Below are 15552 nucleotides of genomic sequence, written 5' to 3' on the forward strand. Positions count from 1 at the left end.
GGACTTAAAATCTTAGGTGGTCATTATGATGTTGGCAGTGTGGCCCGCCATGCCGGCGGCGGCGGGTAAAACCGCCAGCCGGCATGGAGGGCCACACTGCCACATAAAGAACCCCATAAGGGCCGCCATCGACAGTCCTCACTCACTACCAGGCTGCTTCCGTCAGTCGGAATCATTATCCGACAGGGCAGTGGTGCTGCCCCTCGGATAATGATTCCTCAGCCACCGACCTTTCCCTGGCGGGTTTCCCCGCCAGGTAAAGGCTGGCAGAAGGGGTGCACCGGGGCACCCCTGGGGGGCCCTGCACTGCCCATGCACCTAGCATGGGCAGTGCAAGGGCCCGGGTGCAGTGCTCCATTGCGCAGGTCACTGCCCGATTTTAAGGCAGTGATCTGCGCGACAGGTGCAGCTGCACCCGCCACTCAGAGGCATTGGCGGCAGCTCCATGTGGAGCTGCCGTCAATTTCCTGGCCCAGCATTCCTGTGGGCCGGCGGGCGGTAACAATGTTTCCGCCCGACGGACCACAGGAATGTTCTTTATGCAGCTGGCAGAGATCCGGGGGCGCTGGCGCTCAGTAGTTTGACCGCCAGCATGAACACGGCGGTTTCGACCATTGTGTTCATAGTGAGGGCCCTAGTTTTCTTTGCAGAGTCCTTGACAGCCATTAATAGAATGTTTGAATAGAACTTGCAGTCATTGTCTACAAGACTGAATGTGAATGGAATGACATTGCTTAGCTGATGGAACATTCATATCCAGTGGCAGCATGATGCTAGTTTGCCAGGGTTGAAAAAAACTCAGTTGATTAAAATGTCCATAAAAAGTGTCAAAAAGGGGGAACCTACACTGCTGCAAATGTTTAAGAACTTTGGGTTATCATGTGTAACTCCTAGAAACATGCACACTATAGTGGTCATTACAACCCTGGTGGTCTTTAGACCGCCAGGGTCACAGTGGTGGTTTGACTACGCCAGATCAGTGGTCCCACCGCTTTGGTGGCAGTCTGACCGCCACATTATGACCGTGGTGGTTATGTCACGGTCGGACCACCAGCACTGCCACCTTTCCTCCTTAGGAAGGACTGATGGTGTTGGCGGTCCTAATCCGCCAGGGCAGCGCTCCATGCAGCGCCACCCTTGGGATTACGACCACCCGCACCGCCATGTAAAAGCTGGTGGAGACGGGGCAGGAGGCCCCATGGGGGCCCCTGCTCTGCCAATGCATTTGGCATGGGCAGTGCGGAGGGCCCCATGGACAGCCCTGTTGCGCTTTTCAATTGCAGACAGTGAAAAGCGCCATGTAGAAGCTGGTGGAGACAGAGTGCAGGAGGCCCCATGGGGGCCTCTGCACTGCCAATGCACTTGGCATCAGTTGCAGATATTGAAAAGCGCAACGGGTGCAGTTGCACCCTATGCACTGCAACATTGCCACCGGCTCATTTATGAGCCGGTGTCAATGTTGTAGGCCGTTACCCACTGAGCCAACATGGAGAAACACCATTTCCACCGCTGACTCAGCGGGGAACTCCTAATGGGGCCTGTGGGAAGGAGGTCGCACTGGTGGCAACCTGACAGCGGGAGTTTAGCGGGCAGCCTTTTCCTCCCGCCAAACTCTTATTGACCCCTTTTATCTGTGACATTCTCCCTTGACAAGAGTTGTTTTTAGTTTTCATGACTTTCTAATTCCATGTGATCTTGTTTTTCTCTCTGTAATAACAACTGTTTTGTCCCCCACTCCATTGACACCTCCAGCACTGCTGAGTTAAATATGTAATTAAAAGAATTCACTCAGTCTTTTTTGTCTATGCTTGCCTCTCAAACAGGATCAATGACAGAATATTGATAGCAATACCATGATTCACAAGAAAATTAAAGAATAAATATTGTTCACAATTATATTACCTTCTGAAATTTACTAATAAAAACACAAATATCAATATCACAGTTAAAAATTCCTATTTTTCACATCAAATCAAATCAATCTTTATTCAATACACTCAAACATAAAAGAATAAAGTCAGCAACACATCAAAGTTAAAAACACGTCAGTAAATATTTTTTTTAAATCACAACAATCCATCTGATGTTAGCTTAAAAATTTAAGTTTGTCTATATATGCTTATCCTCTTTGGGGTGGTTTCCTAAAATGACAATATTCCCAAACATTAAAGTGCATAGGCTCTTCTTATGGCAAGTGCAGCAATGGTGTATCCGAGCACTGCAGAGCAAATTCTGCAAGTATATTAACCCCTCCTTATAAGATGATAAATGTTTATTCAACAGATTGCGGTGCAGAAATCTTAGGGGGTCATTACAACTCTGGCGGTCGGTGTTAAAGCGGCGGTAAAACCGCCAACAGGCCGGCGGTAAAAAAAGTGGAATTATGACCGTGGCGGAAACCGCCAACAAAGACAGCCACTTTAACACTCAGACCGCCACGGCGGTACAGACAAACAGCGCGGCGGTCGCCGCCAACAGACAAGCGGAGGACAATGTACCGCCAACAGTATCACAACCTACCAATCCGCCACCTTTTCCGGGGCGGATTCACCGCGGATAAAAACACGGCGGAAACAGCCATTTTAAAGGGAAAACGTTCACCTCTACACACTCCACGAGGAAGGAGGGCACCATGGAGCCGGAACTCCATATTCTCCCTGCAATAGTCTTCCTGCTCATCTACGAGGAGCATCAACGCCGGCGGCGAAGACAACAGTGAGTACTGCACCTACGACATGGGGAGGGGGAGGGAAAAACAGAGGGACACACACAACCAACATCCCAACCCCCACCCCGACCCTCACCCACTACAACACACACACCAATGCATATCCAAACATTACAGTAACAACCCCCAACCCCCCGGAAGAATGCAAAGACCAAAGGAAATGAGTTGAACCATTGTAATATATCAATATACAGTAACCAAATATATACACATATATATATATATATATACACATTAAACAAAATATACACGGCGATTAGTAGTGCAGGTAATGCACCATTCATTGTTCGTGGACCACTGGGCCCAAAATGAATGGGCGAGGCCCACACTAGATACCTGTTAAAAATGGAGAGAACACTGCAGGGGCATCAGATTGAAATACAACAGGCACCTCAGGGGGAAGGGAAGGGGGGGCACATCAGACGGATGAGTGCACCACGACAAATCCACGAGGGGCTCCATGTCCATTGATGTATCCTGGGGAGTGCAAAGCCACAGTCTCTCAAGTCTCTACAGTGGGTGGTTTGCGCACTGCTTCATCCTGGGGAGTGCAAAGCCACAGTCTCTCAAGTGTCTACAGTGGGTGGTTTGCCCACTGCTTTATCCTGGGGAGTGCAAAGCCACAGTCTCTCAAGTCTCTACAGTGGGTGGTTTGACCACTGCTTTATCCTGGGGAGTGCAAAGCCACAGTCTCTCAAGTCTCACAAGTGGGTGGTTTGACCACTGCTGCATCCTGGGGAGTGCAAAGCCACAGTCACTCAAGTCTCACAAGTAGGTGGTTTGACCACTGCTGCATCCTGGGGAGTGCAAAGCCACAGTCTCTCAAGTCTCACAAGTGGGTGGTTTGACCACTGCTGCATCCTGGGGATTGCAAAGCCACAGTCTCTCAAGTCTCTCAAGTCTCACAAGTGGGTGGTTTGCCCACTGCTTTATCCTGGGGAGTGCAAAGCCACAGTCTCTCAAGTCTCTACAGTGGGTGGTTTGACCACTGCTGCATCCTGGGGAGAGCAAAGCCACAGTCTCTCAAGTCTCACAAGTGGGTGGTTTGACCACTGCTGCATCCTGGGTAGTGCAAAGCCACAGTCTCTCAAGTCTCACAAGTGGGTGGTTTGCCCACTGCTTTATCCTGGGGAGTGCAAAGCCACAGTCTCTCAAGTCTCTACAGTGGGTGGTTTGACCACTGCTGCATCCTGGGGAGTGCAAAGCCACAGTCTCTCAAGTGGATAACAGTCTCCACTGGTTCTGGAGGGGGACTGGTGCCCAGAGTGCTTCATCCTGTGCAGGACAGACGGAGTGGATGCATGTCTCCACTGGTTCTGGAGGGGGGCTGGTGCCCAGAGTGCTTCATCCTGTGCAGGACAGACGGAGTGGATGCATGTCTCCCCTGGTTCTGGAGGGGGGCTGGTGCCCAGAGTGCTTCATCCTGTGCAGGACAGACGGAGTGGATGCATGTCTCCACTGGTTCTGGAGGAGGACTGGTGCCCAGAGTGCTTCATCCTGTGAAGGACAGACGGAGTTGATGCATGTCTCCATTGGTTCTGGAGGGGGACTGGTGCCCAGAGTGCAGCACTCACCCCGTGACGGTCCCAGTTGCGTCACTGCCCCTGCCGCTAATGGGCTAGCGGTGCTCGCCTTGGCGGTCTTTGCCCTGTTCAGCGGTGCTTCAGTTTGCAGTTTCTGACCAGTTCAGCAGTGCTTGACCTGTTCAGCGGTGCTTGCCATGGCAGTCTTTGCCCTGTTCAGCGGTGCTTGAGTTGGCAGTTTCTGACCTGTTCAGCGGTGCTTGCCCTGTTCAGCGGTGCTTGCCATGGCGGTCTTTGCCCTGTTCAGCCGTGCTTGAGTTGGCAGTTTCTGACCTGTTCAGCGGTGCTTGCCCTGTTCTATGGTGCTTCACTTGGCGGTCTTTGCCCTGTTCAGCGGTGCTTGCCCTGTTCAGCGGTGCTTGCCCTGGCGGTCTTTGCCCTGTTCAGCGGTGCTTGAGTTGGCAGTTTCTGACCTGTTCAGCGGTGCCTGCCCTGCTCAGCGGTGCTTCACTTGGCGGTCTTTGCCCTGTTCAGCGGTGCTTGCCCTGTTTAGCGGTGCTTGCCATGGCGGTCTTTGCCCTGTTCAGCGGTGCTTGAGTTGGCAGTTTCTGACCTGTTCAGCGGTGCTTGCCCTGTTCAGCGGTGCTTCACTTGGCGGCCTTTGCCCTATTCAGCAGTCCCTAGCCTGTCCAGCGGTGCTTGCCAAGGTGGTCCTTCATTGCCCAGCAGGCCTGTGGCTGGCGGTCCTTCATGGGCCAGCTGGGCAGTGACTCTGGCGGTGGCCTCCTGGCCAGTGATGATTGGGCTGGCCTCCTGAGCAGTGACTCTGGCGGTGGCCTCCTGGCCAGTGACGATTGGGCTGCCCTCCTGGGCAGTGACGATTGGGCTGCCCTCCTGGGCAGTGACTCTGGCGGTGGCCTCCTGGCCAGTGACGATTGGGCTGCCCTCCTGGGCAGTGACTCTGGCGGTGGCCTCCTGGCCAGTGACGATTGGGCTGGCCTCCTGGGCAGTGACTCTGGCGGTGGCCTTCTGGCCAGTGACGATTGGGATGCCCTCCTGGGCAGTGCCGATTGGGCTGGCCTCCTGGGCAGTGACTCTGGCGGTGGCCTCCAGGCCAGTGACGATTGGGCTGCCCTCCTGGGCAGTGACTCTGGCGGTGGACTCCTGGCCAGTGACGATTGGGCTGCCCTCCTGGGCAGTGACGATTGGGCTGCCATCCTGGTCAGTGACTCTGGCGGTGGCCTCCTGGGCAGTGCCGATTGGGCTGGCCTCCTGGGCAGTGACTCTGGCGGTGGCCTCCTGGCCAGTGACGATTGGGCTGCCCTCCTGGGCAGTGACCCTGGCGGTGGACTCCTGGCCAGTGACGATTGGGCTTCCCTCCTGGGCAGTGACGATTGGACTGCCCTCCTGGGCAGTGACTCTGGCGGTGGCCTCCTGGCCAGTGACGATTGGGCTGGCCTCCTGGGCAGTGACTCTGGCGGTGGCCTCCTGGCCAGTGACGATTGGGCTGCCCTCCTGGGCAGTGACGATTGGGCTGCCCTCCTGGGCAGTGACTCTGGCGGTGGCCTCCTGGCCAGCGGGGATGATGGCGGTCTTCTCCGCCGTGCTGCTCCTCCCAGACTTTGGAGATTTCTTCTGCCCCTTCCCCACCTTGGGAGGAGTCACAGCTGAGTCGACACTCCCCCCGGGACCCTTGTGAGCGGCTTTGCTGGCTGGAGTCTTCCCCCTCTCCCGCCGGGCACTGTCCAACTTCTGGTGCTTCACAGGGGGGGGGGTAGGAATGGCTGTGCTGTGTCTCCGTGCCACACTGGCTGGCCTGGTGGCCGGTGCATTCCACATACCTGTGACTACAGGCACCACTGGTCCCAGAGATTTTTTGGCTGAGGTGCTAGTACGGGACCTATGAGTTGGAGGGGGGGGGTGGGAAAGAGGTCAAGCTTGGCCAGGAAAAGTTTCTTAGGAACACTGGGACGGGTAGATTGAGGGGGTTTGGGAGTGGAGGAAGAGGTAGTGGTTGTAGGAGGTGTACGTTGGGTGACTTTGGGTGAAGGTGCATGCGCTGGAGGCTGTTGTGAGGTGGATGGCTGTTGGGTGGGTGTGTGCCTGCGTTTGTGTATCTTCGGAGGGGGCGTCACGGACACACTGGGAGAGGACACAGGGGACGTTTAAATGGGAGTGGGGGTGGTGACTGCACGTGAGCGGGGTGTGGTGGTGGGTGTGCTGGTGCGGGACGTAGTGGCTGTAGTGGTAGTGCATGCAGGTGAGAGTGTGGACGAGACTGGGAGGGAGGAGGGAGACGACGACGAGGGGGACACAGTGGAGGCAGTGGATGTTGGTGTGTCTGTATGTGTGTGATGCTTGCGTGAGTGCCTGTGGGATGTGTGGTGCTTATGTTTGCCTGAGCTTCCCTTGTGTGGTGAGGTGTGTGCAGGCTGGTCTGATGGTGTGCTTGGGATAGGCTGGGGTACAGGGGATTGGGTCTGGGTGGAGGAAGTTGGAGGGGGGAGGCTAGACACAGGGACAATGGCTGCCATCAGTGCTGAGGCCAGAGTTTGCAGGGTTCGATGAAGGGCAGCCTGACCAGAATGAATGCCCTCCAGGAATGCATTTATGTGTTGCAATTCCCTTTCTACACCCTGGATGGCATTCAAAATGGTAGACTGCCCCACAGTGAGTGACCTGAGGAGGTCAATGGCCTCCTCACTGAGTGCAGCAGAGATGACAGGGGCAGGGGCTGAGGTGCCTGGGGCGAAGGTGATGCCCACCCTCCTGGGTGAGCGGGCACGGGGCGAAGGCTGAGGGGCTGCTGGGAGGGCGCTGGTGGTAGGGGGGGTGGAGGCTGTACCTGTAGAAGTGGGGGGCACAGACGTTGCCACCACCACAAGGGAGCTCCCATCGGAGTTCGAGTCCGTGTCGCTGGTTGCAGATCCTGTGACCGCCGTGAAGCTCCCCTCGCCCTCCGGCCCACTGGTGTATTCCGAGTCCGTGGTGTGGCTCTCCATGGCCATGTGGGATGCAGCTCCCTCGTGCTCCGGTGCCACTGTACCTCCGCCTGATGATGCTGATGCACACAAGAACAGGGAGACCACAAAAAGAGGGGAGACGACAGAAGAAAGACAGTTTGAGTGCATGGCTTACCGCTACCGTTGGTGGACAATACAGACTCAGCAGCCCCCTGCACTACGTCGCGCTGTTGGGCTCTACAGATGCAATTCCTGGGATATGGCCTACATGGCTATGGTCGACATCTGCACACATAGATGACACAGGGGCATGTATACCTGTACTTGGCACTCTACAGAGGTGGGGTGGGGTGCCACATGGCCTGCATTACGGAGGGGGCTAGCCTACGGAACTCGCCCTGGCCTAGGGAAACCCACAGCCCTCCTCCCCCACCCAGACACCTTCACTGCGCACAAAGTCCGCTGAATGAGAGTGTACTCACCCCCTAGTGTATGTTGTGATGCCCTCAAGCGCCCATCCAACTCACGGTAGGCCACCGCCAGGATCCAGAACATCAGGGGGGTCATGGTGCGACGGGCACCCCTCCCACGTTGGGAGGCCATCCCCAGCTGAGCCTCCGCCGTCTTCTTGCTCCAGCGGCAAATGTCCTCCCATCTTTTCCGGCAGTGGGTGCCCCGTCTGTGGTAGACCCCCAGGGTCCGGACGTCCTTGGCGATGGCACGCCAAATATCCTTCTTCTGGTGGGTGCTGACCTACATGACATGTACAGTGGAAGAAGAGAAGTCATTACCAACTGCACCGTCTAAGTGAGTGGCCCACATCCCTACCCTTGCCATGTGGCACATGCATTCACAGTCCTTCATGCACGCAGAACTCTACCCCCTTCCTTCTTACAACCAGCCCTCTCCACACAGGCATAGCCCATACAACGTGCTCCCTGTGTACTTACCTGTTGGTCTGGAGGACCGTAGAGTAGCGTGTACTGGGGGAGGACCCCGTCCACGAGCTTCTCCAACTCCTCTGCAGTAAAGGTAGGGGCCCTTTCCCCAGACGCACGAGCCATTGTCTCTTCCAGACCGAGGTCACAGCAGCACTTGCAGTGTAGGTCCTCTCCTGTTGAAGATCAGGTTTCGAGTGATTGATCAGCTAGAAAATGGCGGTCACGTCCGCGGCAGTGCATACCATCACCGCCGGCGTACATCGTCATTGGCTCCTGGGACCCATAGGGTCCAATGTTAACCAATGCAGCATTGCGCTCGCTGTTGTCCTTCCTAGGCACCGTCCGCTGGGACATGTGAGGAGATGGCTGAATCCTCCGGTGTACCGACCGCTGGTGGACCTGTCGACAGTGGAGGAGCGGCATTTGATCATCACCTACAGGTTTGACCGTGCCACAATCCAAGAACTGTGTGCCCAGTTGGAGCCAGACCTGATGTCAGCAATCTGCCATCCCACAGGAATCCCCCCTCAAGTGCAGGTGCTATCAGTGCTACATTTCCTTACAAGTGGGTCATTTCAAACAACAGTGGCCATGGCATCAGGGATGTCCCAGCCTATGTTTTCCAACGTGTTGTCCAGAGTGTTGTCTGCCCTTCTGAAACACATTCGGAGCTACATCGTTTTCCCTCAGGTGAAGGATTTGCCTACAGTTAAAGGTGACTTCTATGCCCTTGAACATATCCCCAACATCATAGGTGCCATTGATGGGACCCATGTAGCTCTGGTCCCCCCCCACAGGAGTGAACAGGTGTACAGGAACCGGAAGAGTTATCATTCGATGAATGTACAGATGGTTTGTTTGGCAGACCAGTACATCTCCCAGGTAAATGCCATGTTCCTTGGCTCTGTGCATGACGCCTACATCCTGCGGAATAGCAGCATCCCTTATGTGATGGGTCAACTCCAGAGGCACCAGGTGTGGCTATTAGGTGACTCTGGTTACCCCAACCTGTCATGGCTACTGACCCCAGTGAGGAATCCCTGGACCAGGGCAGAGGAACGCAACAATGAGTCCCATTGGCGGACTAGGAGGGTGATCGAACGCACCTTCGTCCTCCTGAAGGCCAGGTTCAGGTGCCTCCATATGACAGGTGGTTCCCTATTCTACTCACCAAGGAAGGTGTGCCAGATCATCGTGGCCTGCTGTATGCTTCACAACTTGGCTTTGCGACGACAGGTGCCTTTTCTGCAGGAGGATGGTCCAGATGACGGTGTTGTGGCAGCTGTGGAGCCTGTGGACAGTGATGAGGAGGAAGCAGAAGAAGAAGACATTGACAACAGGGACTCAGTTATCCAGCAATATTTCCAGTGACACACAGGTGAGAACACATTCCTGCCTACTACAAGTACTTTCACACTTCTACCTCTATCCTGTCTGTCGATTTTAACCAGTATATGGTAACTGAGTTGTACATTTCCATTACGGTTTCACAGGTGTGGTTTCCAACGTGTGTCATCTGCTTAGATTCCTCATGGACTTGAGATGTGTGACATAGGTTTGTTGACATTACATTTGAGAACGCATTTTTTCACTGTCATTGCTAATACACATTTTCAAAATCACAAACTGACTCCAGATTGTTTTGTGCTTCAAGGGTGTTTATTGCAGTGCTCAATATTGGAGGGGGGTTGTAAAATGGTGAGGGGTGATGGTGGAGGAATGTCCATGGCAGAGTCCAGTGTATTAGTCTCACAGGTGCATTGCCCATATGGGCATAGGAAGTGGAGCTGGGGCAGTTCCAATATGGACAGGGTTACACAGTGGGACAGTAGGATGACAATCAGGGTGGTCTCATTTCTTGGCGGGGGTCTTGGCATCGTGCTCGGTCTTGTTCCTGGATCTCAGGGACCGTTTGTGGGGTGGTTCTCCGTCTGCAGGGGGTGGGGTGCTGGTGTGGTGGTCCTGTGTAGGTGCCTCCTGTCCACTAGCACCGGCGGAGGTGGTGGGCAGTTCATCGTCCATGCTAGTGTCAGCGGCCCCTTGGAGTGCCACAGTGTCCCTCCTGGTGTTAAGTATCTCCTTCAGCACCCCTACGATGGTGCCCAGGGCGGTGCTGATGGTTCTGAGTTCCTCCCTGATCCCCAAATACTGTTCCTCCTGCAGCCACTGGGTCTCCTGAAACTTGGCCAGGACCGTTGCCATCATCTCCTGGGAGTGGTGGTATGCTCCCATGATGGAGGAGAGGGCCTCGTGGAGAGTGGGTTCCCTGGGCCTGTCCGCCCCCTGTCGCACAGCAGCCCTCCCAGTTCCCCTGTGTTCCTGGGCCTCCGTCCCCTGGACCGTGTGCCCACTACCACTGCCCCCAGGTCCCTGTTGTTGTTGGGGTGGTGGGTTATCCTGGGTTCCCTGTAGTGGTGGACACACAGCTGATTGACGTGTCCTGGGTACGAAGGTATGGGCCTGCTGGGTGGGTGCTGTGCTGGTGTTACCAGAGGGTGGAAGGTCTGTGGTGGCCTGTGACTGGGTGTGGGGAACCGACTGTCCCGAGGCCCACGATGGTCCGGGCTGGTCATCTGGATCCAGTTGGACAGAGCTGCTGTCATCACTGTGGGCCTCTTCTGTGGGTGGGGTGGAGATGTCTGGACCCTCCTGTCTGGTGACGTTGGGTAGTGGTCCTGCAGGGGTGTAAAAGCATGATTATTGCATCTGTGTGTGTCATGGTGTGCAATGGGTGGGTGAACGTGTACCCCAGTGCTAGCACTCCTGTGTGGGGACTTGTGTGATGATGGTTGAGGGGGGTGTTATGGGTATGTGCAGTGGGCATGCTTTAGTGATGGGTGTCCATGCTTTGTTGTGTCATGCAGGGCTTGGGGTTGGGATGGGTGGTTTGTGTTATTAGTACATTTGTGAGGAGTTGGAGTGATAGGGGAGGGGGCGAGGGTGGGAGTCTGTGATAGCATGCAGGTAGGGTGGGGGATATGATAGTTAAGATTTGACTTACCAGAGTCCATTCCTCCACCGACTCCTGCGAGGCCCTCAGGATGCAGAATAGTCAAGACCTGCTCCTCCCATGTTGTTAGTTGTGGGGGAGGAGATGGGGATCCGCCGCCAGTCCGCTGTACCGCGATGTTGTGTCTGGAGACCACGGAATGCACCTTCCCCCGTAGGTCATTCCACCTCTTCCTGATGTCGTCCCGATTTCTTGGGTGCTGTCCCACTGCGTTGACCCTGTCGACTATTCTTCGCCATAGCTCCATCTTCCTAGCTATGGAGGTGTGCTGCACCTGTGATCCAAATAGCTGTGGCTCTACCCGGACTATTTCCTTCACCATGACCCTGAGCTCCTCCTCCAAGAACCTGGGGTGTCTTTGCTGTGCCATGGGGTGGTGTAGGTGATGTGTGGGGTGGTGTATGTGGTGATAAGTGTGGTGATATGTTGTGGTGTGTGGTGTTTTGTGCGTGGAAGTTGTGTGGGTGATGGTGTTGAGTGCCTGTGGATGCTTTGTATTTGTTTGTAGTGTCTCTCTCTGGCCTTCTCTCGGTAATTGTGGTCGTAGGGGTTTGTGGGTGATGTGGATTTTTTTTATTTTATTGTAATGGGTCTGTGGGAGTGGTGTGTGTATGTGTATCAGGTGTGTGTATTTGGAATTGTCCAATGTGGCTGTGTTTTGTAAGGGTGTGTGTATTTTGAGCGCGGCGGTGTGCACCGCCAATGGAATACCGCGGTTGAAAGACCGCCGCGTGGATTCGTGTGTCGTGATAGTGTGGGTGTATTTCTGTTGGCGTGACGGTGGAGGATTTGTTTTTGCCAGTTTATCACTGACCTTTGGTGTGGCGGACTTGTGTGGGTGTCTGAATTTTGTCAGATTTCGGGATGTGGGTCATAATAGCTGTGGCGGAATTCCGCGGCGGTGTGTTGGCGGTCTTCTGCACGGCGGTAAGCGGCTTTTACCGCCAATGTTGTAATGACCCCCTTAGTCTAAGAGAAACATACAGTGTGCAAAATAGCATAAGGTGCGTGGTAGATTGTACTGTTAGCCCATTACATGGTCAAGGCGGTAAGGATGTGTGCCAGGTACCACATACCAGGAAGGCCACAAGATGGTGAATTGTGTTGAGCTTTCACATGGTGAGATCAAATTTATGGTCCGGTTTAACTATCCATGACAAAGATGGCTCTAGGCCGGGAGTTGTGCTAATTTGCATGTACCTCGTGACTGTAGGGCTGTCTAAAATGCCGATCAGTCTAGCTTCCCCTTTAGCTAAATAACAAAGTTTTATTAATTTCACTTTAGAATTAACTGCAATATTCTTTGGGTTGTCAAAAGGTGCTTACAGCCTAGGTTGTAAAAAGTGTTATCCAATCTCGAGCAGCTGTTCAATACTTTCCCGAGGAATTTGGCTTGGGGATTGCTCCATATTTTTTCAACCATAGAAGTAGGGGAGCCAACTAAATAAGATCATTTATGAATCCTACTCCTAATTCGGCGTGTGCAATGAAGTTTGCAGTGGCTCTTGGAATGGCTATAAACCTTCACAGAAAACAGTTTTCAACAGCTAGGTGTTTTCGTGATGCTGAGTAACCCCATACTCCAGCTTCATAGGTTCAATACTGCTAAATACTTGCACTTGTAGAGCTGAACAAACTCCTGCACCAGCTTCTGACCCAGTCTTTTCAAAAATCTAATTATAGACTCCCCTGCTGCCCCCATTTTTATCACTCTTTAAGATATTAACCTATCCAGTTTCCCACTTGAATCAAATAAATACCTAAACAATTAAAAGATTTAGGGGGTCATTCTGACTCCCGCCGGGCGCGGTAACCGCGGTACCGGCGGGAGCCGCCAGAATACCGCTGCGCGGTCAGAAGACCGCCGCGGTTATTCTGTGTTTCCCGCTGGGCTGGCGGGCGACCGCCAGAAGGCCGCCCGCCAGCCCAGCGGGAAACCCCTTCCCACGAGGAAGCCGGCTCCGAATGGAGCCGGCAGAGTGGGAAGGGTGCGACGGGTGCAGTAGCACCCGTCGCGATTTTCAGTGTCTGCATGGCAGACACTGAAAATCTTTTAGGGGCCCTCTTACAGGGGCCCCCAGGGGCCCCACGACACCGCTCACCGCCATCCTGTTCCTGGCGGTCGGAACCGCCAGGAACAGGATGGCGGTGAGGGGGTCGGAATCCCCATGGCGGCGCAGCAAGCTGCGCCGCCATGGAGGATTCGTCAGGGCAGCGGAAAACCGGCGGGAGACCGCCGGTTTTCCGTTTCTGACCGCGGCCATACCGCCGCGGTCAGAATGCCCTTGGGAGCACCGCCAGCCTGTTGGCGGTGCTCCTGCGGTCCACAGTTTTTGCAATTGGTCTCTCCGCTAGTCAAAATATCTTGGATTTGAGGTTTTGAGCCATTTGCTGTATGTGCCAGGAGGACAGCGTTATCCACGTACAGCAAAACCGGCACTAGCTGGTTACCAATTATAGGCACGTCTTTGGAGCACCCACTCAATGCTGAATTTAGAGAGTTGATACAGGATAAAAATAAAGAGGGGACAAGTATGCAGCCCTGCCTTACTCCCTTGACTACTCTCATTGGGACGATGTAGTCACCATTCCTCGAATGGCGCACTCTGGTGGTGGTTTCCTGATGGAGCCACTTTATAAGGTCTAATAAAGGGGTGTATATCCCGCTTGCTCCAACAAGGCCCACAATAACTCCATATCCACCATATCAAAGGCACTGCAGCGGCCCCATAAGCAGGGCCCCTCCTCTGGTTGTCACATATTTACCCATATAGAGTGTAAGGTTCAGCGCCTGCTCTGCAGTCCCCAATCCCGAGCAAAAGCCATATTGTATTGGATTTAAAATGAGGTCTCCTCAGCCCAAGAATCAAATTTTCCCCCGGATGACCCGGCCCAAAATCTTCACTGTTGAATCAATCAACGAAATTGGGCTGTAGCATGCAGGAGAGTTCCAATCTCCCTTCTTGTAGATAGGGACTATTATTGATTCCTTCCAAGAGATAATGGGACCATCTTTCACTGCTGCCCTCAACACAATTGTAATCAAAGGGGCCCAGAAGTATAGGTTGGTTTAAACAGATCCACCTACGCCAGGGACTTTACCAGCAGTGGTGCTCCTTATTGCATTTGTAACAGAGGATAGGTCTACAAGGTCTACAACGCATCCTTCCTCACATTCATGCCCACTTTCATTTCCATTTGTTCTTTCCTTATTTTCAGGATTGAAAACAACAGAAAAATAGTAGACCCAGTCCTGTCCTGAGATATGACACATGTGCCCTCATTACCACCCTGGCGTTTGGTGTTAAAGTGGCGGTAATTCTGCCAACAGGTTGGCTGTAACTGCTGCCAAATTATGACCAGCGCAGAATGATCTACGAATAACAGCCAATATACCACACCGACCACCAGGGCAGAAACAACAGCAACCACGGCGTTAGACGCCTACAGGCAGGCGGAAGTCAATGTTCTGCCCACTATTTTATGACTCTGCAAACCGCCACCTTTTCCGGGGCGGTACCAACGACATCAAAAGCCTGGAAACAGAGCTCAGAAAGGCAATGACTTACCATTGGAGACACAGGGAACAACCACGCCGCCATGGAGCCTGAACTGCATGCCTTCCCCATGATCTTCTATGTTCTGCTCCACCACAAACACCAACGCCGGCGAAGATGATGACGGTGAGTACTGCCGCCTAGCACACAAGGGAGGGAGGGAGGAAAATGAGAGTGACACACACACACACACCACCCCCCAACACCATACACACAATCAGCTGCATTACAAAAACAATTTTACCCCATAACTCGGATGAATAATGCAAGGACAAAAAGATTTTGCAAAAGTGAATGTAATGAGATTAACACAGTATGAAAAATAAGTTAGATAAGATAATAGATAGATACATATATACAGAAAATGGGATGCAGCCCAGTCCACAATGTTCATAGGCCACATGGCCACAGGCCAAAGTCCAAGGCCACACATGTCACCTGCTTCAACATGGAGAGAACACTGCAGGGGCATCAGTTGGTAAATAGGCAGGCACCTCAGAGTACGGGGAACAGGGGACAAGGAGGACCTCAGCCGGGAGATGTAACAAGACCACTGGTTCTGGAGGTGGCAACATGACCTTTGCTTGGTCCTGTGGCGTGCAAGGTCACGGTCTCTCATGTGGGTGTCTCATCCACTGGCTCTGGAGGGGGCAACATGTCCTGTGCTTGGTCCTGGGAAGTGCAAGGTCACAGTCTCTCATGTGGGTGTCTCACCCACTGGTTTTGGAGGGGGCATTGTGCCCTGTGCTCTTGATCCTGGGGAGTGTTGGGCATGTGGGTGTCTCACCCACTGGTTCTGGAGGGAGCATTGTCCCCTGTGCTCTTGATCC

The sequence above is a fragment of the Pleurodeles waltl genome, chromosome 8, assembly GCF_031143425.1.
Source record: "Pleurodeles waltl isolate 20211129_DDA chromosome 8, aPleWal1.hap1.20221129, whole genome shotgun sequence".
In the NCBI taxonomy this organism is placed as follows: domain Eukaryota; kingdom Metazoa; phylum Chordata; class Amphibia; order Caudata; family Salamandridae; genus Pleurodeles; species Pleurodeles waltl.